Source organism: Ranitomeya variabilis, chromosome 6 (assembly GCF_051348905.1).
Source record: "Ranitomeya variabilis isolate aRanVar5 chromosome 6, aRanVar5.hap1, whole genome shotgun sequence".
NCBI classification, from domain to species: Eukaryota; Metazoa; Chordata; class Amphibia; order Anura; family Dendrobatidae; genus Ranitomeya; species Ranitomeya variabilis.
This window is the reverse complement of record NC_135237.1, coordinates 192569075-192587276: the sequence shown is the minus strand read 5'-3', so window position 1 is coordinate 192587276 and position 18202 is coordinate 192569075. Positions and strand designations below refer to the sequence as shown.

At 46.7% G+C, this 18202-nt stretch overlaps 1 protein-coding gene across 5 annotated transcripts in view; it reads right to left on the bottom strand.

The window, feature by feature from the left end:
• The window catches only part of COBL (cordon-bleu WH2 repeat protein), a 957553-nt gene that overhangs the window by 569909 nt on the left and 369442 nt on the right, over positions 1–18202 (bottom strand). The window lies entirely within an intron of this gene.

Genomic DNA, 18202 nt, shown 5'->3' with positions numbered 1-18202 from the left:
TGCTCAGGAGGCCGCGCAAAGCACCAAGGTGGCATTTTTGCAAGCTGTGCTGCGTCTCCTTACGAGGGGAACTCATGCCTCCAAAACAGTTTGACTGTGTAAGGGCCTAAATGTTGTACGTGTTCCTTTCAGCGTGTGCAAGGAGCAAAATTAAAAGAGCAACCTTTCACTTGTGCAGCATTACTGCTGCCCAAGCTGTGGCTCTTGTAGTTTTTCACCCCTGAGGGGGGGTTAAAGGTTACTTTTAAAATCGGTTCAATTAGGCTTCGGCCTACACTCTGCTCCGCCTGCAGAGCCCGGGCTCCAACACCGTTAGTTGCTGTCCGGAAGTGCTGGCTGCACAGAGCCAAACACCTCGCCAATGTGTCAGTGGGGTTCAGCACCGCCAGCTGTTCCCCTGCTGTGTAGCCGGCAAACGTGTCCTGCAACTGCCACGCAGGCACAACAGACCCAAAGCTGCCGCCAGTGCAGGCTTCGGCCTACACTCTGCTCCCTCTCCTCCTCCTGCTGACCCCGGGCTCTAACACCGCCAGTTGGGGCCCGGTACTGCTAGCTGCACAGAGAAAAACACCAGCCAATGTGTCAGTGGGGTTCAGCACCGCCAGCTGTTCCCCTGCTGTGCAGCCGGCATCGTGTCCTGCAAAAGCCACGCAGACACCAGAACTGAAATTGAAGGGAACCTGTCCCCCCTCCCCCAGGCGTTTGTACGTTTTACAGCCACCTTGTACAGCGGTAATGCTGCATGTGTGCAAGGTGGCTCATAAACGTATTCTCCTCGCACATGTGGAACTGAAAACACGTCTGAAATGTGTCCTCTGTGTGACCATTTAACCGTCCCGGAGGTGTGACTTTCCTTTGTAATGACACGCTGCAACCCCCTTGGTAGCGCTGCCCGTCTTCTGGCATCATTGTTTGGCTGCCTGCGCCTCTGCGGCCGCCCTGACCCACACAACGCCCCTCGGTGTCTTATTTATTGGGACTGCGAGGGTGTGATTGATGGGCATGATCAGTGCATCAGTTCACCTGTCCCTCATCTCCTTCCGCCTTCTTCAGACTGTGCGGCTTCATGGCCGTGGCATGCGATAAGGGATCAGCTGACGCCGCACAGTCTGAAGCGGGTGTAAGGGCCCGAGTGCGAGAGGCGAACATATGTGCTGCGCCAGGCCATGAATCCCAGCCCCGCAGTGTTTTAACAATGTTAAGACACCGCGGGGCTGGGATTCATGGTCATCGCGAACCGCACCGGCCGACATTAAATGAGGTCAGAAGATGGGCAGCGCTAACAGCGCTTGGCCAGGGGATAACACGACAGCGCAGACTCCTGTACAGCAAATAACAACGCTCAGGAGGCTGCACCCAGCACCAAGGTGGGATTCTTGACATCTGTGCTGCGTCTCATTACAAAGGGAACTCGCGCCTCCAACACAGTTTGACTGTATAAAGGGCTAAATGTTATACGTGTTTCATTCAGCGTGTGCAAGGAGCAAAATTAAAAGAGCAACCTTTGACTTGTGCAGCACTACTGCTGCATAAGCTGTGGCTCTTCTACTTTGTAACCCCTGAGGGGGGGTTAAAGGTTACCTTTGAAATTGGTTCAATTAGGCTTCGGCCTACACTCTGCTCCCCCTGCAGAGCCCGGGCTCCAACACCGCCAGTTGGGGCCCGGTACTGCTAGCTGCACAGAGAAAAACACCAGCCAATGTGTCAGTGGGGTTCAGCACCGCCAGCTGTTCCCCTGCTGTGCAGCCGGCAACGTGTCCTGCAACTGCCACGCAGGCACAACAGACCCAAAGCTGCCGCCAGTGCAGGCTTCGGCCTACACTCTGCTCCCTCTCCTCCTCCTGCTGACCCCGGGCTCTAACACCGCCAGTTGGGGCCCGGTACTGCTAGCTGCACAGAGAAAAACACCAGCCAATGTGTCAGTGGGGTTCAGCACCGCCAGCTGTTCCCCTGCTGTGCAGCCGGCATCGTGTCCTGCAAAAGCCACGCAGACACTTGCTCTTGTACCTTCTGCTCCCCATCCTGGTTCCAGTACCGTCAGCTGGTTCCGGGCAGAGCCTTTGGCTTAGGTGCCTCCCTCTGGGTATCCGAGTTCCACCAACGTCAGGTGGTCGTTGGTAGTGCTTTCAGGCACGGGTACCTCCTGCTTAGTAACCGGGTTCCAGTAACGTCAGCTGGTCCTCGGTAGTTCCATTGGCTCTTGGACCTTTGGCTACCCATCCGGGTTCCAGCACCGTCAGCTGGTTCTCGGCACTGTCTTTTGCTCTTGTACCTTCTGCTCCCCATCCTGGTTCCAGTACCATCAGCTGGTTCCGGGCAGAGCCTTTGGCTTAGGTGCCTCCCTCTGGGTATCCGAGTTCCACCAACATCAGGTGGTCCTTGGTAGTGCTTTCAAGCACGGGTACCTCCTGCTTAGTAACCGGGTTCCAGTAACGTCAGCTGGTCCTCGGTAGTTCCATTGGCTCTTGGACCTTCGGGTAGCCATCCGAGTTCCAGTTCCATCAGCTGGTTCTCGGCATTTTCTCAGCCTTCTTGTACCTTCTGCTACATTTCCAAGTTCAAGAGACTAAACACGATGACCCGGAAGACCACCCCTAAGATGACGACGACACCAGAGACGACAACCACCGTGATGACGACGACCCTGGAGACGATGACCCTGAAGACCACCCCGATGATGACGACCCCGGAGACGACGACCCTGAAGACCACCCCGATGACGACGACCCCGGAGACGACGACCCTGGAGACGACGACGACCTGGAAGACCGAGAAGCAGAAGAACAAGAGGCTGCAGAACAAAGAGCAGAAGAACATTAAGCATAACACTAAATATCAGAGCAAAAAATATTATCTAAATTATAAGCAGAAGAAGACTAAGCAGTGTATGGGGGTGAGTCCGTTCCTCCTCGTGGTGCCCCTGGATAAAGCCTGATGCTGCAGGCCAAACTGAACGCGGACAAATGTAACTGTTTTGTGACAGGCAGAACGGAAGGTGTAATCTTCAAACTTTTATAGATAACAACTACGGGAATGCCTGTCACAAATAAGAATATGATGAAGAAGTAGAATATGATGAAGATAATAGTAAAATAAAAAGAATATGAACAATGTAACCAAAAAAATAATAGGTAGAAGATGAAGAAGAAGATGAATAAGGTGAAGAAGTTGATGTCAAAGAAGCTGATGATGAGGATAATGAAGAAGAAAGTGTGGGAGAAGTAAAAAAGAAGGTGAAGGGCGTGGAAGTAGTGAAACATCAATATCTGACAAAATAAAAAAAAAATTAACATAGTCAAAATCTTTCTAACGCCGAACGTCATAAAAAAAAAACCAAAATCCTGCTATTCTATTACATTGGGCTAAACCTCTGTGCCTTTAATGTCTCCGCCACGTCCCCCAATACATCCTACATTATTCTTAGTTGTTTTCCTTCATGTAGAATGAACCTACAAGTTTATAAAGGGTTTATTTTAATTCCGATATTTTCGTCCCATTGACTTGCATTGGGATCGGGTATCGGTATCGGATTAGATCCGATATTTTGACGGTATCGGCCGATACTTTCCGATACCGATACTTTCCAATATCGGAAGGTATCGCTCAACACTAGTTGTCAGACTTGTAGATATATGGGAAGTTTTTATGCGAAAATTTTGGGTTATCTGTGTGTTTGAATTTGGATTCCTGTATACAAATTATTTCGGCATGGCTTTTAATTAGTTCTCTCCAAAGGGTGTGTCTTTTGTGTGGGCTATTTAAACCTCTTAAGTTGTAAGATAATAATTTTAGACTCATTGTGTACAAGCAAACCTGTGAGGATTAACAAACCTATAAACGTTAAATAAGAGTAAGAACAATAAACAATAAACTGTAATGTCCACTTGCAGTGGTCCACTGCGGTGAGCCTGAGTTCACCTGTTGGGGGGAAAAAGTCCGTGTTACTCGCTCCTGAGCAACATCCTCTTTGTTGATGAACATAAACTCAATATATTAAATACATAAACTCGTTACTAACAATAACAAATTAATAGAATAGTTAGACATCCTAGGGTAAGGTATTGCATTGTACCCGGGTGTTTTCCCATTTAGATTACTCAATATAAATATATCAAAACCCTTTCATGTCTTGCTGTCAGAATCAGGGTGAACTTTGTGTCGTGAATATAATGGGATATTGATGGATTTTAAGAAGTCCCTGCCTTCCTCTGGGGAGTTTAGGGCGATAACATTGCCTCTGTAATTTACTAGTAATTTTAGCGGGAATCCCCACTTATAAGAGATCTCATTGTCTCTGAGAGGTATGGTGATATTCTGGAAAGCTTTCCTCCCTTCGATTGTATCTCTGGAGAGTTCGGCATATAATTTAAGTTTTCCGAATGGCTCAGGGAAGTTTTTATTTTCTTTAAAGTAATTTTGAATTTTTTCTTTTGTTTTGAAAAAATGGATTCTCATTAACGTGTCTCTAGGTAGATCTTTAGGAATAGTGGGTGGTTTTCGCAACCTGTGGATTCTGTCTATTTCTAGTTCTTGATCAGTCAGGATAGGGATTATTTTTCTGAATAACTTCTTGGTGTACTCTTCCAATTTATTTGGGCCTATATTCTCAGGAATCCCCCTAATTTTGATGTTATTTCTCCGATTCCGGTCTTCCAGATCTGCTACCTTAAGTTTAGCTTATGCATCTCTCTGATGATGTCGTTATTTACTTTTGATATATTATCTGGCCTCTCTTCTATCTTTTTAATTCTATCTTCAAATGTGTCCATCCTATTGCTGAGGAGGGATAATGATTCTTTGAACATTTTATTTTGCTTATCAAACCTTTCGTTCATGCTGTTTTCAAACTTATCCATTTTTTCTGTCAAATTAGACAGAAGTTTCCCAACAGAATTCATATCAAATCCTTGACTATTGTCGGGGTTTGGATTACTTTTTTTTGGCTTTGGCTTGGCGGGGCTTGTATTAGGAGAGAAGATCTCTGAGACCTCGTCAGATGAATCATTAGGAGTGGCGTATTTCTCTCCTATAGCCCCCGGAGTTTTCCTCTTTAAAGATGTAGATGAGTCCATCTCTACAAAATTGTTTGGGAGGTTCTTTTTTACTCTGTTTGAATTGGGGAGTTTATCATAGTCTAATTCCTCATAGTCTTTTAAAGGAGACCTGGATCTATTGGGACTTATTGTGGTTATTAAATCCTTTGATGGATTGTGCCCAGACCCTTTGTACCTTTGGGGTTTTTGAGGTATAGATGAGGCCATGTTTAAGAATTGGGGTTTAGACGAGTTCTTGCTCATTGTTATCCCCAAGCAATAGCCTGATTTGCAGAGAGTGTCTACTAGGACGGTCTCAGAATAAAGATTAAAGATTTTCCACAAATAGTAGCCCCAAGCAAAGCTGGAATTGTAGACAATGTCCTCTATGTTGATCTCAGGATAATCCTGGTGAGGCTAGCCCTGTGAAATAAAAAATCCCCACAAAGTGGTCTCAAGATGCAAAAGGGGAGCAACTATGGAACTACCCCTGTGAGTGTGGTAATAGCAATCATCCGAATATAAACAAGCAATTAGCTGTGTCAACAGGTGGCGTATATAGTTTCACAGTAATTACAGAAGAATATGCTTAGATAATACCTAGCACCTGAGAATTAAAAAGTGCAGATTAATCACTGGGGCATACAAATAGATTTTTCCTAACAGAGCATGCTTATATAACACTTTGTGTTTGTTAGTTAAAGTGTGCAGGTTAATTGCCCAAAACAAACAAGTATCTTTCAAGAACTGATTGTTCTCCTAGAGACATGTGCTAATAAGGAAGGAACCAGGGTAGAAATAAAACTCTCCAAATAATATGACTGGATTTAGGACTTCCCAGTCAGCTTCACTAAAATAGCCAGTTACCTGGATTAGATCCTGCAAGAGACTGATATAGTAGGCTACAGCTCTTTTGCTTTGTGAGCCCTGCAGGGCTCCTAGCTGTTTCAACAGCAGTTTATGCTGCACCGGAGTCTTCCTGTCGCTCCTGCAGAGATGGCTGTCTGCGTGGTTCCACCGTTGTCCTGCATGGGAGCCGTCGGTCGTCGCTGTCTTCCTCGCTGGACCGCTGGTGTATTTTCGTTCCCAGCAGGGGGCCGGAACTTACCGCTGTTTGAGTCCGGTGGTGCTTGGATCCGGTGCCTGCGATGTGTTGACCAGCACAGATCTTCTTTGCTGTCGCTGGTGTACGCTGGTCTCTCGCGCCTTCTAATCTGTTGCCGTCCACCAATAAAATGGCGGCCATCTTTTCCCGCCTTTTGTTCCAAGGTCCGGGGGAGTGTCAGCATCGGCTTCTGTGTGGAGCTAATATCACGTCACTGCGGGTCTTCCCCCGATGCTTCTGGATCGCTTTCTTCTGCCTCCGTCTTTCAATCCAGGGAGGCTTAGCACTTTATGCTAATGAGCACAGGGCGGTATATCCCAAGGCAATAGGGGAGGGAGCAGCAGCCGTGCAGAGACCGCTCCACAGTGTGTGCCTGTAGCTGTCACTTCCCTCCTCCTCACTACCAAAGCCAGAGAGGGAGTTTATAATAAAATCTGATGTTTTTTACCTCAGGTCCTTTGGCTTATTAGCTTAGCCGCTTGTTAGAAGGTATTAGCTTCCTGAGGCTGGATTACCTCAAACCTGTAGTTTGAAGGCCCAAACTTTCCTAGGGCTGATTTCTAAAATTTATGTGGTAAAATTAACATAATTTCCGGATCATAGTGACACAGATGAGGCACTGGATAAGATCCAACTAAAGATTTGACAATAAAAACGTTTTTTAGGCGATTTTAGTTCATTATAGAGGATTTTCCTCAGGAGCTCCAGCACCGCACAACCTATGCCATAGCAGTCCAGGCCACGCCCCCAATAATTACATTTTCATCACAAACATTTTCACAAGGACAAATTGGTAAAAATGGCACCAAAAATTTGTCACACAATTTCTACTAAATGTGTAAATACCTCATGTATGGCTGTAAAGTTCTGCTTAGCCACACGACGAGACTCAGGAGGGACAAAGCGCTATTTGCCTCCTGGAGCACAGATTTTCCTAGAATACCTTGCGCACTCAATAAACAGAGCTGCTAAGTGCTAGAAGAGCAGAATCTCCCTCAAGTGACCCAATTTTGGAAATTGGGAATTTATCTACAGTTGTAGTGACGATTTGACTCTATGGGTGTTTTCCAAAAACAAGCAGCAGTGAATGTTGCCGAGTGAAAATTGCAAATCTGCTATTGTAGTGCGCATACATTGTAGTGTCCAGTACATTATGCCCAGCTCGTGCTTTGCTTCTGGAGACATGCACCCGTAAGTTAGGCAATCTCTCATCACTACACAAATGCCAAACAGGTGGACGCTAAATGTGGTTTTGTCACACTGTGGGGCTCAGAGGGAGGGGCATTTATATTTGGAAAGTGCAGAATTTGATTAATTTATTTTGAGGAGCGAGGAGCCATAGCGTTTTTCCAAAGCCTTTGAACTACCAGTAATGTGAAAGCCCCCTATATTTTCATTGGCAGATGACAGACGTTCATGGGGATTTGCTTTTTTGTGGATTGATTTGAAGCTTTTGTTGGGAACATTTTACATAACATTTTGGATCATGTGTATCATGTGCTCTACACTGAACACTTAGTTTGGAATTTCCATCTAAATCTTCAAATGACGTGATTCAGATGAAACCCTGATAGAGCCATTCACTATATGTCACAATCCATTTTTGGATTTGTGGCAGCTCTGGTTCCACTCAGTTTTAAATGTAGTTTTTTTCCTTTCAGGACCAGCAAGGGTTAATGTCACTTTTTCCCCTGAGGCAATCTGCTGTAACTGCAGAGTTGCTGGGTCAGCTGATGTGGGTAGTGACCACTCCTGATGTATCAGCTGACTGTTGGTGATAGTTTCTCTATGGAGACCAGACTTGCAGTTGCAGCTCTCTGCTGTCAGCTACTTCTGGTGTTTGGAGTCCTGTTTGTGTCATCTGTGGTGTGGAGCTTGGCAGCGGTGTCTGGAAGCTAAGTGTTGTGTTTATTCCTTGTCCCTTTCAGGTTTGTCACTGTCCCCTGTGTGGTACTATCTGCAGTGTTGAAACTTGTGCCCCTTGCCAGCCAGTGCATTAGCCCGGGCAGTGCTAGGTGACAGCAAAGGATGAGGTTTCTGATGGCGGTGGGGAGGAATGACCCACTTAGGGCATTAGGGGAGTGCAGGGACAGGCTCAAGTTTGAGCTCAGGTGATGACCATCCCCCATTTCCATATCGGTTGGGCCTTCCTCTCCCCTATACCATCCTGTTATGTGTGTGTTGCGCTGTCTGCTGACCGACCCCCCGTTGGGTTGTGTCAAATCGTGACACTATAATGAGGCAGCAGAGTTAATCTGGACTCTGTCCTGTCTCTGTTCAGGTGTCCTTTTCCACGGAGATACACTAAACTATGGCCGATCGCACTTTTATGCACGCTTCAAAAGATGGACACCGCCAGATCATAGGACAGACAGGGTTCAAAAGACAGACACCGCCGGATCATAGGACAGACGGGGTCCATAGTAGCCCCATCTGCATCATTATAGAAAATATTCAGCTGGAGGTTCCATTTGAATCACGTATTTCAGATATTTACACGGAAAATCCGGTGTAGGTGCTCAGCGCAGAACGCAGCATAAATGTGTGCCAAGCTTTAATGAGATCTTTGTGAGGCAGAATTAACAAATCAACGGCAGGTGAAAAATTGGTTTTATTTATTTTTTAGGCTGTTTCTCGTGTAGTATAAGTGAGTGGACGACTTTATTCTTTCGGTAGGTGCCATTATAGCAATACCAAATTAATATCGCTTTTTTGTGTTTTGGCTGCTGTCACACAGTAAAAGACCCTTTTTTTGCAAAAAAAAAAAAAAAAAGTTATTGAATCGCCATATTTGAAAGCTATAATTTTACCATATTTCTGCCGACAGAGTCATATTACAGCTTGTTTTTTGCAGAATGAGTTTACTTTTATTGGTATCATATTCGATCACATAATGCTTTTTGATCGCTTTCTATTCCAATTTTTGGAGGCAGAATGAACAAAAAGAAGCAATTCAGGAATTGCTTTTTGGGGCTTTTTATGCTATTCACCTTGTGGTATAAGTGATATGGCAGCTTTATTGTTCGTTTCAGTACGATTCCAATGATACCACATTTATATAATTTTTTTATGTTTTGGCGCATTTACACTATAAATACCATTTTATAGCAAATATTAATAGTTTTGCACTGCTTTATTCTGAGAGCTAGAACATTTTTAATTTTTAAAGTGATGGAGCTTTATGGCGGCTTGTTTTTTGCTGCACAAGTTGATGTTTTGAGCTATACCATTTTTATTTTATTTACATTCGTCTTTTTGATTGCTTTTAATTCCACTTTTTGTTCGGCGGTATGATGAAAAAACAAAGTTTTTTGCCTCATTTTTTAGTTTTATTTTTTACAGTGTTCACTGAAGCGGTTAATTAGTGTAAGGCCGGCGTCACACTCAGCGTATGTAAATACGGTCCATTTATTACGGCCGTAATACGCAGAAATGTTCCCAAAATAGTGATCCGTATGTCATCCGTAGGCAGGGTGTGTCAGCATATTTTGCGCATGGCATCCTCCGTATGTAATCCGTATGGCATCCTGTAAGACTATTCCTACTGAGTGTGTTGGGGGACACTCGCTTGGCCGCGATATTCAGCACACGGGCACGGGTTTTTAAAACAAAACAGTCCACACGGTTTATTATGCCTCATAAACCATACCACGAGCAGTTCATTTACATACTGAACCAGGACATCACTTCCAGTTTCAGGCCCTTATTCTGTGGCAACTAAACACGCTGGTTCTCACTGACCAGTTGCCGTGGGTTACCACACAGTTCATGTTACAAGCACCGACAGTTTATGGAGGTACCTTATGGGAGCTCCTGCTCCATCTGCTGACTCCTTGTCAGTCCTCTCTCCTGGGGAAACTGCCTTACGGGGTTCACCAACTTGCCTGGCCGGCACACATCAGTCAGTCCAGAGCCACCGAAGGACGGTAGCTTCCCCAACACCGATCACCGATCATCCAGGTCCACAGTCTCTCAGGTGCTCCAAGAAGACTCCACTCACAGGAGCTTCTAACACAGACTGTCCAGGACCATGATCGCGCTGTGGTCTTCAGAACGTCCATCCCACCTGGGACCGTCCAACCACAGAGGCATGTGGCCTGTCTGGGTGCTATTCAGGACTTAGTCCAACACCACAGGCCACCAGGTCCAAACCATGTGCTTCCAGGAAGCCTCCTCCCAGGTCTTCCAACACAGGCTTCCAGGACCTTGCACTTGGACTATTCAGATCCAAACACTGGAACCACACAGGAACCACACAGGATCCACACAGGACCCACACCGGAACCACACAGGATCCACACAGGATCCACACAGGATCCACACCGGAACCACACAGGAACCATGTGACCCACACCCTGGCCACATTATGTACCCGTAAGCACACCCACAGTAATGGATCACCTGGGCTGGTCACGTGATCCTGACATCACTGCAGGTCGATTCTCACGGCCTCAACACGACTCCGTGCACATACGGGGAGACCATGCAGCGCCCCCTACCTGTTACAGGGGTCACTACATCACATACCCCCCCCCTCTGTTCAAGCTTGTGGGGTTGAACACCTGTCATACACGTGGGGTCACGAGATATGTCACGCATGTTACTTTGCCCCACCAGTCGAGAGAACCGTCTCAGTCGGTTTTGAGCATCACACACAACCATCCAGTTGTTGAGTTTACCCCGCCCCCAGCGGTCAACATGTAGGCCTTGAGCTTTGGCCCTTAAATCACAGTCTGTCTGTGTCACCAAACCTTTAGTCAAGTTTGTCTCTTTAATCGACCTTTCTCTCCAGGGTCGCCACCCACGGTTGGTGCGGTCATTAGACCCACTTACAGTCGAGACTAGCAACTGACCAGAGTCTAACCCTCCATCACTACGTCTACTGTTGTGAATTAGACTTTTTTGGCTCCCTCTTGTGGTCACTACTGGTATGACTCTGAGATTGTCTTTCCCTAGTTTGGCACCCACCTGGGTCGTTAGTCCAGGGGTGTTGCTATATGAACTTCCTGAATTCTTAGTCTGGTGCCTGGCATCGTTGTAGTCAGTCCTTTCTGTTTGCTCCTGTCTGCTGGTCCTGGTTCATGCAAAATTAAGCTAAGTCCTGCTTCCTTGTTTTTTGGTAATTTGTATTGCTCTTATTTTTTGTCCAGCTTGTACTAAATGGGATTCCTGATTTTGCTGGAAGCTCTAGGGGGCTGGTATTCTCCCCCCGGGCCGTTAGACGGTTCGGGGGTTCTTGAATATCCAGCGTGGATATTTTTGATAGGGTTTTTGCTGACCGTATAAGTCATCTTACTATATTCTGCTATTAGTCAGTGGGCCTCTCTTTGCTAAATTCCTAGTTCATTCTTACGTTTGTCTTTTCTTCTTACCTCACCGTTATTATTTGTTGGGGGCTTGTATCCAACTTTTGGGGTCTTTTCTCTGGAGGCAAGAAAGGTCTATCTTTTCCCTTCTAGGGTTAGTTAGTTCTCCGGCTGGCGCGAGACGTCTAGAACCAACGTAGGCACGTTCCCCGGCTGCTGCTATTTGTGGTGCTTGGATTAGCTATACGGTCAGCCCAGTTACCACTGCCCTATGAGCTGATTTTTTGTGTTTGCAGACTTGGTATTTATTGCAGAGACCCTCTGCCATTGGGGTCATAACAGTATGCCAGGCCTAAGTTGAATGTTTAATGCATTGCAGAAGTGGGATAATAAGAAAGGAAATTCTGAGTTTTTTTTTTTTTCCTCTCTTTCTTCCTCCCCTTTACCTCTGAGTGGCTTAAGCTTGCTGCAGACATGAATGTCCAGACTCTGATTACAAGTGTGGACCAGCTTGCTGCTCGTGTGCAGGGCATACAAGATTTTGTTACCAGTAGTCCTATGTCTGAACCTAAAATACCTATTCCTGAACTGTTCTCTGGAGATCGATTTAAGTTTAGGAATTTCAGGAATAATTGTAAATTGTTTCTTTCTCTGAGACCCCGTTCGTCTGGAGACTCAGCTCAGCAAGTTAAAATTGTTATCTCTTTCTTGCGGGGCGACCCTCAGGATTGGGCTTTCTCGCTAGCGCCAGGAGATCCGGCATTGGCGAATATTGATGCGTTTTTTCTGGCGCTCGGATTGCTTTACGAGGAACCCAATCTTGAAATTCAGGCAGAAAAAGCCTTGCTGGCTATTTCTCAGGGCCAGGATGAAGCTGAAGTGTATTGCCAAAAATTTCGGAAATGGTCCGTGCTTACTCGGTGGAATGAGTGTGCTCTGGCCGCAAATTTCAGAAATGGCCTTTATGAAGCCATTAAGAATGTGATGGTGGGTTTCTCCATTCCTACAAGTCTGAATGATTCCATGGCGCTGGCTATTCAAATTGACAGGCGTTTGCGGGAGCGCAAAACTGCTAATCCTCTGGTGGTGTTGTCTGAACAAACACCTGATTTAATGCAATGTGATAGAATTCAGACTAGAAATGAATGGAAAAATCATAGACGGCAGAATGGGTTGTGTTTTTACTGTGGTGATTCTACACATGTTATATCAGCATGCTCTAAACGCCTTACAAGGGTTGTTAGCCCTGTCGCCATTGGTAATTTGCAACCTAAATTTATTTTGTCTGTGACTTTAATTTGCTCATTGTCTTCCTACCCTGTTATGGCGTTTGTGGATTCAGGTGCTGCCCTGAGTCTTATGGATCTGTCATTTGCCAAGCGCTGTGGTTTTGTTCTTGAGCCATTGGTAAATCCTATCCCTCTTAGAGGTATTGATGCTACGCCATTGGCGGAAAATAAACCGCAGTTTTGGACACAGGTAACCATGTGTATGACTCCTGAACATCGGGAGGTGATTCGTTTTCTTGTTCTGCATAAAATGCATGATTTGGTCGTTTTGGGTCTGCCATGGTTACAGACCCATAATCCAGTCTTGGATTGGAAGGCAATGTCTGTGTCAAGTTGGGGCTGTCAGGGAATTCATGGTGATTCCCCACCGGTGTCTATTGCTTCCTCTACTCCTTCGGAAGTTCCTGAGTATTTGTCTGATTATCAGGATGTATTCAGCGAGTCCAGGTCCAGTGCTCTTCCTCCTCATAGGGACTGTGACTGCGCTATAGATTTGATTCCGGGTAGTAAATTTCCTAAGGGAAGATTATTTAATCTGTCTGTACCTGAGCATACCGCAATGCGTTCGTATATCAAGGAATCTCTGGAGAAGGGGCATATCCGTCCATCCTCTTCCCCTCTTGGTGCGGGATTCTTTTTTGTGGCCAAGAAGGACGGATCTTTGAGACCTTGTATTGACTATCGGCTTCTGAATAAAATCACTGTTAAATTTCAGTATCCTTTGCCTCTGTTGTCGGACTTGTTTGCCCGGATTAAAGGTGCCAAGTGGTTCACCAAGATAGATCTTCGTGGTGCGTACAACCTTGTGCGCATTAAGCAAGGAGATGAATGGAAAACTGCATTTAATACGCCCGAAGGTCATTTTGAGTACTTGGTGATGCCTTTTGGGCTCTCTAATGCTCCTTCAGTGTTTCAGTCCTTTATGCATGATATTTTCCGGAAGTATCTGGATAAATTTATGATTGTTTATCTGGATGATATTCTGTTTTTTTCTGATGATTGGGACTCGCATGTAGAGCAGGTCAGCATGGTGTTTCAGGTTTTGCGTGAGAATGCTTTGTTTGTTAAGGGCTCAAAGTGTCTCTTTGGAGTACAGAAGGTTCCCTTTTTGGGTTTTATTTTCTCCCCTTCTGCGGTGGAGATGGACCCAGTCAAGGTCCGAGCTATTCATGATTGGACTCAACCCACGTCAGTTAAGAGTCTTCAGAAGTTCTTGGGCTTTGCTAACTTCTACCGTCGTTTTATCGCTAATTTTTCTAGCGTTGTTAAACCTTTGACGGATATGACCAAGAAAGGTTCTGATGTTGCTAACTGGGCTCCTGCAGCTGTGGAGGCTTTCCAAGAGTTCAAGCGCCGGTTTACTTCAGCGCCTGTTTTGTGCCAGCCTGATGTCTCACTTCCCTTTCAGGTTGAAGTGGATGCTTCTGAGATTGGGGCAGGGGCCGTTTTGTCGCAGAGAGGCCCTGGTTGCTCTGTAATGAGACCATGTGCTTTTTTCTCTAGGAAGTTTTCACCTGCTGAGCGGAATTATGATGTTGGCAATCGGGAGTTGCTGGCCATGAAGTGGGCATTTGAGGAGTGGCGTCATTGGCTCGAGGGTGCTAAGCATCGTGTGGTGGTCTTGACTGATCACAAAAATCTGATGTATCTCGAGTCTGCTAAACGCCTGAATCCTAGACAGGCCCGCTGGTCATTGTTTTTCTCCCGTTTTGACTTTGTGGTCTCGTATTTACCAGGTTCAAAGAATGTGAAGGCTGATGCTCTTTCAAGGAGCTTTGTGCCTGACTCTCCTGGAGTCGCAGAACCAGTTGGTATTCTTAAAGAGGGAGTAATCTTGTCAGCCATTTCTCCGGATTTGCGACGTGTGTTGCAGAGATTTCAGGCTGGTAGACCTGACTCTTGTCCACCTGACAGACTGTTTGTTCCTGTTAAATGGACCAGCAGAGTCATTTCCGAGGTTCATTCCTCGGTGTTGGCAGGGCATCCGGGAATTTTTGGCACCAGAGATTTGGTGGCTAGGTCCTTTTGGTGGCCTTCCTTGTCGCGGGATGTGCGGTCATTTGTGCAGTCCTGTGGGACTTGTGCTCGAGCTAAGCCTTGCTGTTCTCGTGCCAGCGGGTTGCTCTTGCCCTTGCCTGTCCTGAAGAGGCCTTGGACACACATTTCCATGGATTTCATTTCAGATCTTCCGGTGTCTCAGGGCATGTCTGTCATCTGGGTGGTATGTGATCGCTTTTCCAAGATGGTCCATTTGGTATCTTTGCCTAAGCTGCCTTCCTCTTCCGATCTGGTTCCTTTGTTCTTTCAGAATGTGGTTCGTTTACACGGCATTCCTGAGAATATCGTGTCTGACAGAGGATCCCAGTTTGTTTCCAGGTTCTGGCGATCCTTTTGTGCTAAAATGGGCATTGATTTGTCGTTTTCGTCTGCCTTTCATCCTCAGACTAATGGACAAACGGAGCGAACTAATCAAACTTTGGAGGCTTATTTGAGGTGTTTTGTTTCTGCGGATCAGGATGATTGGGTGACCTTCTTGCCGTTGGCTGAGTTTGCCCTTAATAATCGGGCTAGTTCCGCTACTTTGGTCTCGCCATTTTTCTGCAACTCTGGTTTCCATCCTCGTTTTTCCTCGGGACATGTGGAGCCTTCTGACTGTCCTGGGGTAGATTCTGTGGTGGATAGGTTGCAGCAGATTTGGAATCATGTGGTGGACAACTTGAAGTTGTCACAGGAGAAGGCTCAGCGTTTTGCCAACCGCCGCCGCGGTGTGGGTCCCCGACTTCGTGTTGGGGATTTGGTATGGCTGTCTTCTCGATTTGTTCCTATGAAGGTCTCCTCTCCTAAATTCAAGCCTCGCTTCATCGGTCCTTACAAGATATTGGAAATCCTTAATCCTGTGTCCTTTCGCTTGGATCTTCCGGTGTCGTTTGCCATTCACAACGTGTTCCATAGGTCTTTGTTGCGGCGGTACGTTGTACCTGTGGTTCCTTCTGTTGAGCCTCCTGCTCCGGTGTTGGTTGAGGGCGAGTTGGAGTACGTGGTGGAGAAAATCTTGGATTCTCGTCTCTCCAGACGGAGGCTTCAGTATCTGGTCAAGTGGAAGGGCTATGGTCAGGAGGATAATTCCTGGGTGGTTGCCTCTGATGTGCATGCGGCCGATTTAGTTCGTGCCTTTCACGCTGCTCATCCTGATCGCCCTGGTGGTCTTGGTGAGGGTTCGGTGACCCCTCCTTAAAGGGGGGGTACTGTTGTGAATTAGACTTTTTTGGCTCCCTCTTGTGGTCACTAGTGGTATGACTCTGAGATTGTCTTTCCCTAGTTTGGCACCCACCTGGGTCGTTAGTCCAGGGGTGTTGCTATATGAACTTCCTGAATTCTTAGTCTGGTGCCTGGCATCGTTGTAATCAGTCCTTTCTGTTTGCTCCTGTCTGCTGGTCCTGGTTCATGCAAAATTAAGCTAAGTCCTGCTTCCTTGTTTTTTGGTAATTTGTATTGCTCTTATTTTTTGTCCAGCTTGTACTAAATGGGATTCCTGATTTTGCTGGAAGCTCTAGGGGGCTGGTATTCTCCCCCCGGGCCGTTAGACGGTTCGGGGGTTCTTGAATATCCAGCGTGGATATTTTTGATAGGGTTTTTGCTGACCGTATAAGTCATCTTACTATATTCTGCTATTAGTCAGTGGGCCTCTCTTTGCTAAATTCCTAGTTCATTCTTACGTTTGTCTTTTCTTCTTACCTCACCGTTATTATTTGTTGGGGGCTTGTATCCAACTTTTGGGGTGTTTTCTCTGGAGGCAAGAAAGGTCTATCTTTTCCCTTCTAGGGTTAGTTAGTTCTCCGGCTGGCGCGAGACGTCTAGAACCAACGTAGGCACGTTCCCCGGCTGCTGCTATTTGTGGTGCTTGGATTAGCTATACGGTCAGCCCAGTTACCACTGCCCTATGAGCTGATTTTTTGTGTTTGCAGACTTGGTATTTATTGCAGAGACACTCTGCCATTGGGGTCATAACAGTCTACTACTGTTCATGCCCCTTAGCTTGTACAGTGAGTAGATCTGCCACTTTCAGATATTTGACCACTTTGTCTCTCTGAATATCCTTGGTGGTCAGCCATTCCATTCTTTGGAGGGTCCCTTTTGTTTCCTTTTCCTTGGGAAGAAGGCGGCCGCCACCTTATGTTCTGCAGCTGTTTATTGACCTGCCGTCTGTACAGTCTTAGCTGCTCTACTTCACTCAGGTATGCCACGCGATACCTCAGGAGCATCCGGATATTCCCTAGACTCTCCTTGGACCCGACAACCAGGAATGACACCATCCCATCTTCACCCACCTGGGCCTCGTCATCAGCCGGAATCCTTAGTCTCTTCACACCGGATTTATCCACCATCTCCTGCATTACTTTTCCAAATCTGCCAATGAGCTTCGCTACCAGAGCTCTGGGCACTTGGACTGTGTCCTCTACCAAGCCCAGACGACTTTGAGCTTTCCTGGCTAGCTCCAAACAACGAGTAGCCTCATTATTCCTCAACAGGATCATCTGTTTCGTGAGGAGGCACTGTAGGTGCATGTCCCTCAGGACAGCCACCCTCTTCACTGTGACTTCCTTAGTAGACAGTACCACCAACTGTCTCGTCTCCAGTGCCCAGTGCACACTACACGCTTCTACTGCCTTTTTAAAGGCCTCATGCACACGCTCACTGGCACATGCATCTTGCGCCTCTTGGGGTACATCTATCACACACTTGAAGAGCGGAGTCTCACTTTCTTCAGGAACGGACGGTTCCTGCTTTGCCATGGACTTTTCCATCAAGACACCTGTCACAACCGGGTGACTATCTTGTTCTGCTTTTAGCGCCAACTCCTCTTCAGCTTTACCCTCTTCCAGACCCCTGGTCAAGATGGGCATTAGCAGCTTCACCTCGTTACCACTCTGGTACTGGCACGGGAAGTCTGCGACCACCACCTCTTTCTCTTGTAGAGGGCCTTTTAGTGCTTCTCTGAGCACTACAACGTCTTCCTTTAGGGTCTTATACATACTTTGCCAAGTGAACAGGTGACCTCTGAGCTCAGAGACTTCCTTCTCCAGCTCATCCACCCTGTGCTCAGCCGCTTGTCTCAGGACCCTTTCTCGTTCAAGATGGTCTTTCACCGTCTCTTTAATCAATTCTATCTCGCTTTTCCCATCCTCTGGATTGGTGGAACATCCATCACTTGAGGAGGTATTTACTTCAGGCACCACTTCCTTGGTGGCCTCCTCCACTTCTGCACCCTCAGACTCTGCACTGTCAGGGTCGGCCCTCTCTTGGGTCTCCGCGGTGACATCATTAGGTTCATCCCTTTTCCCTGGGACTTCAGAGTACTTCATACACCCCAGGTCCTCAGCATCTTCCGTCAATTCTTCACAGGGTGCAACTGATTCAGCCCTTTTGCCTCTCCGGCGACGGGAGGAAGACTTGCCATTTGTACCTGAG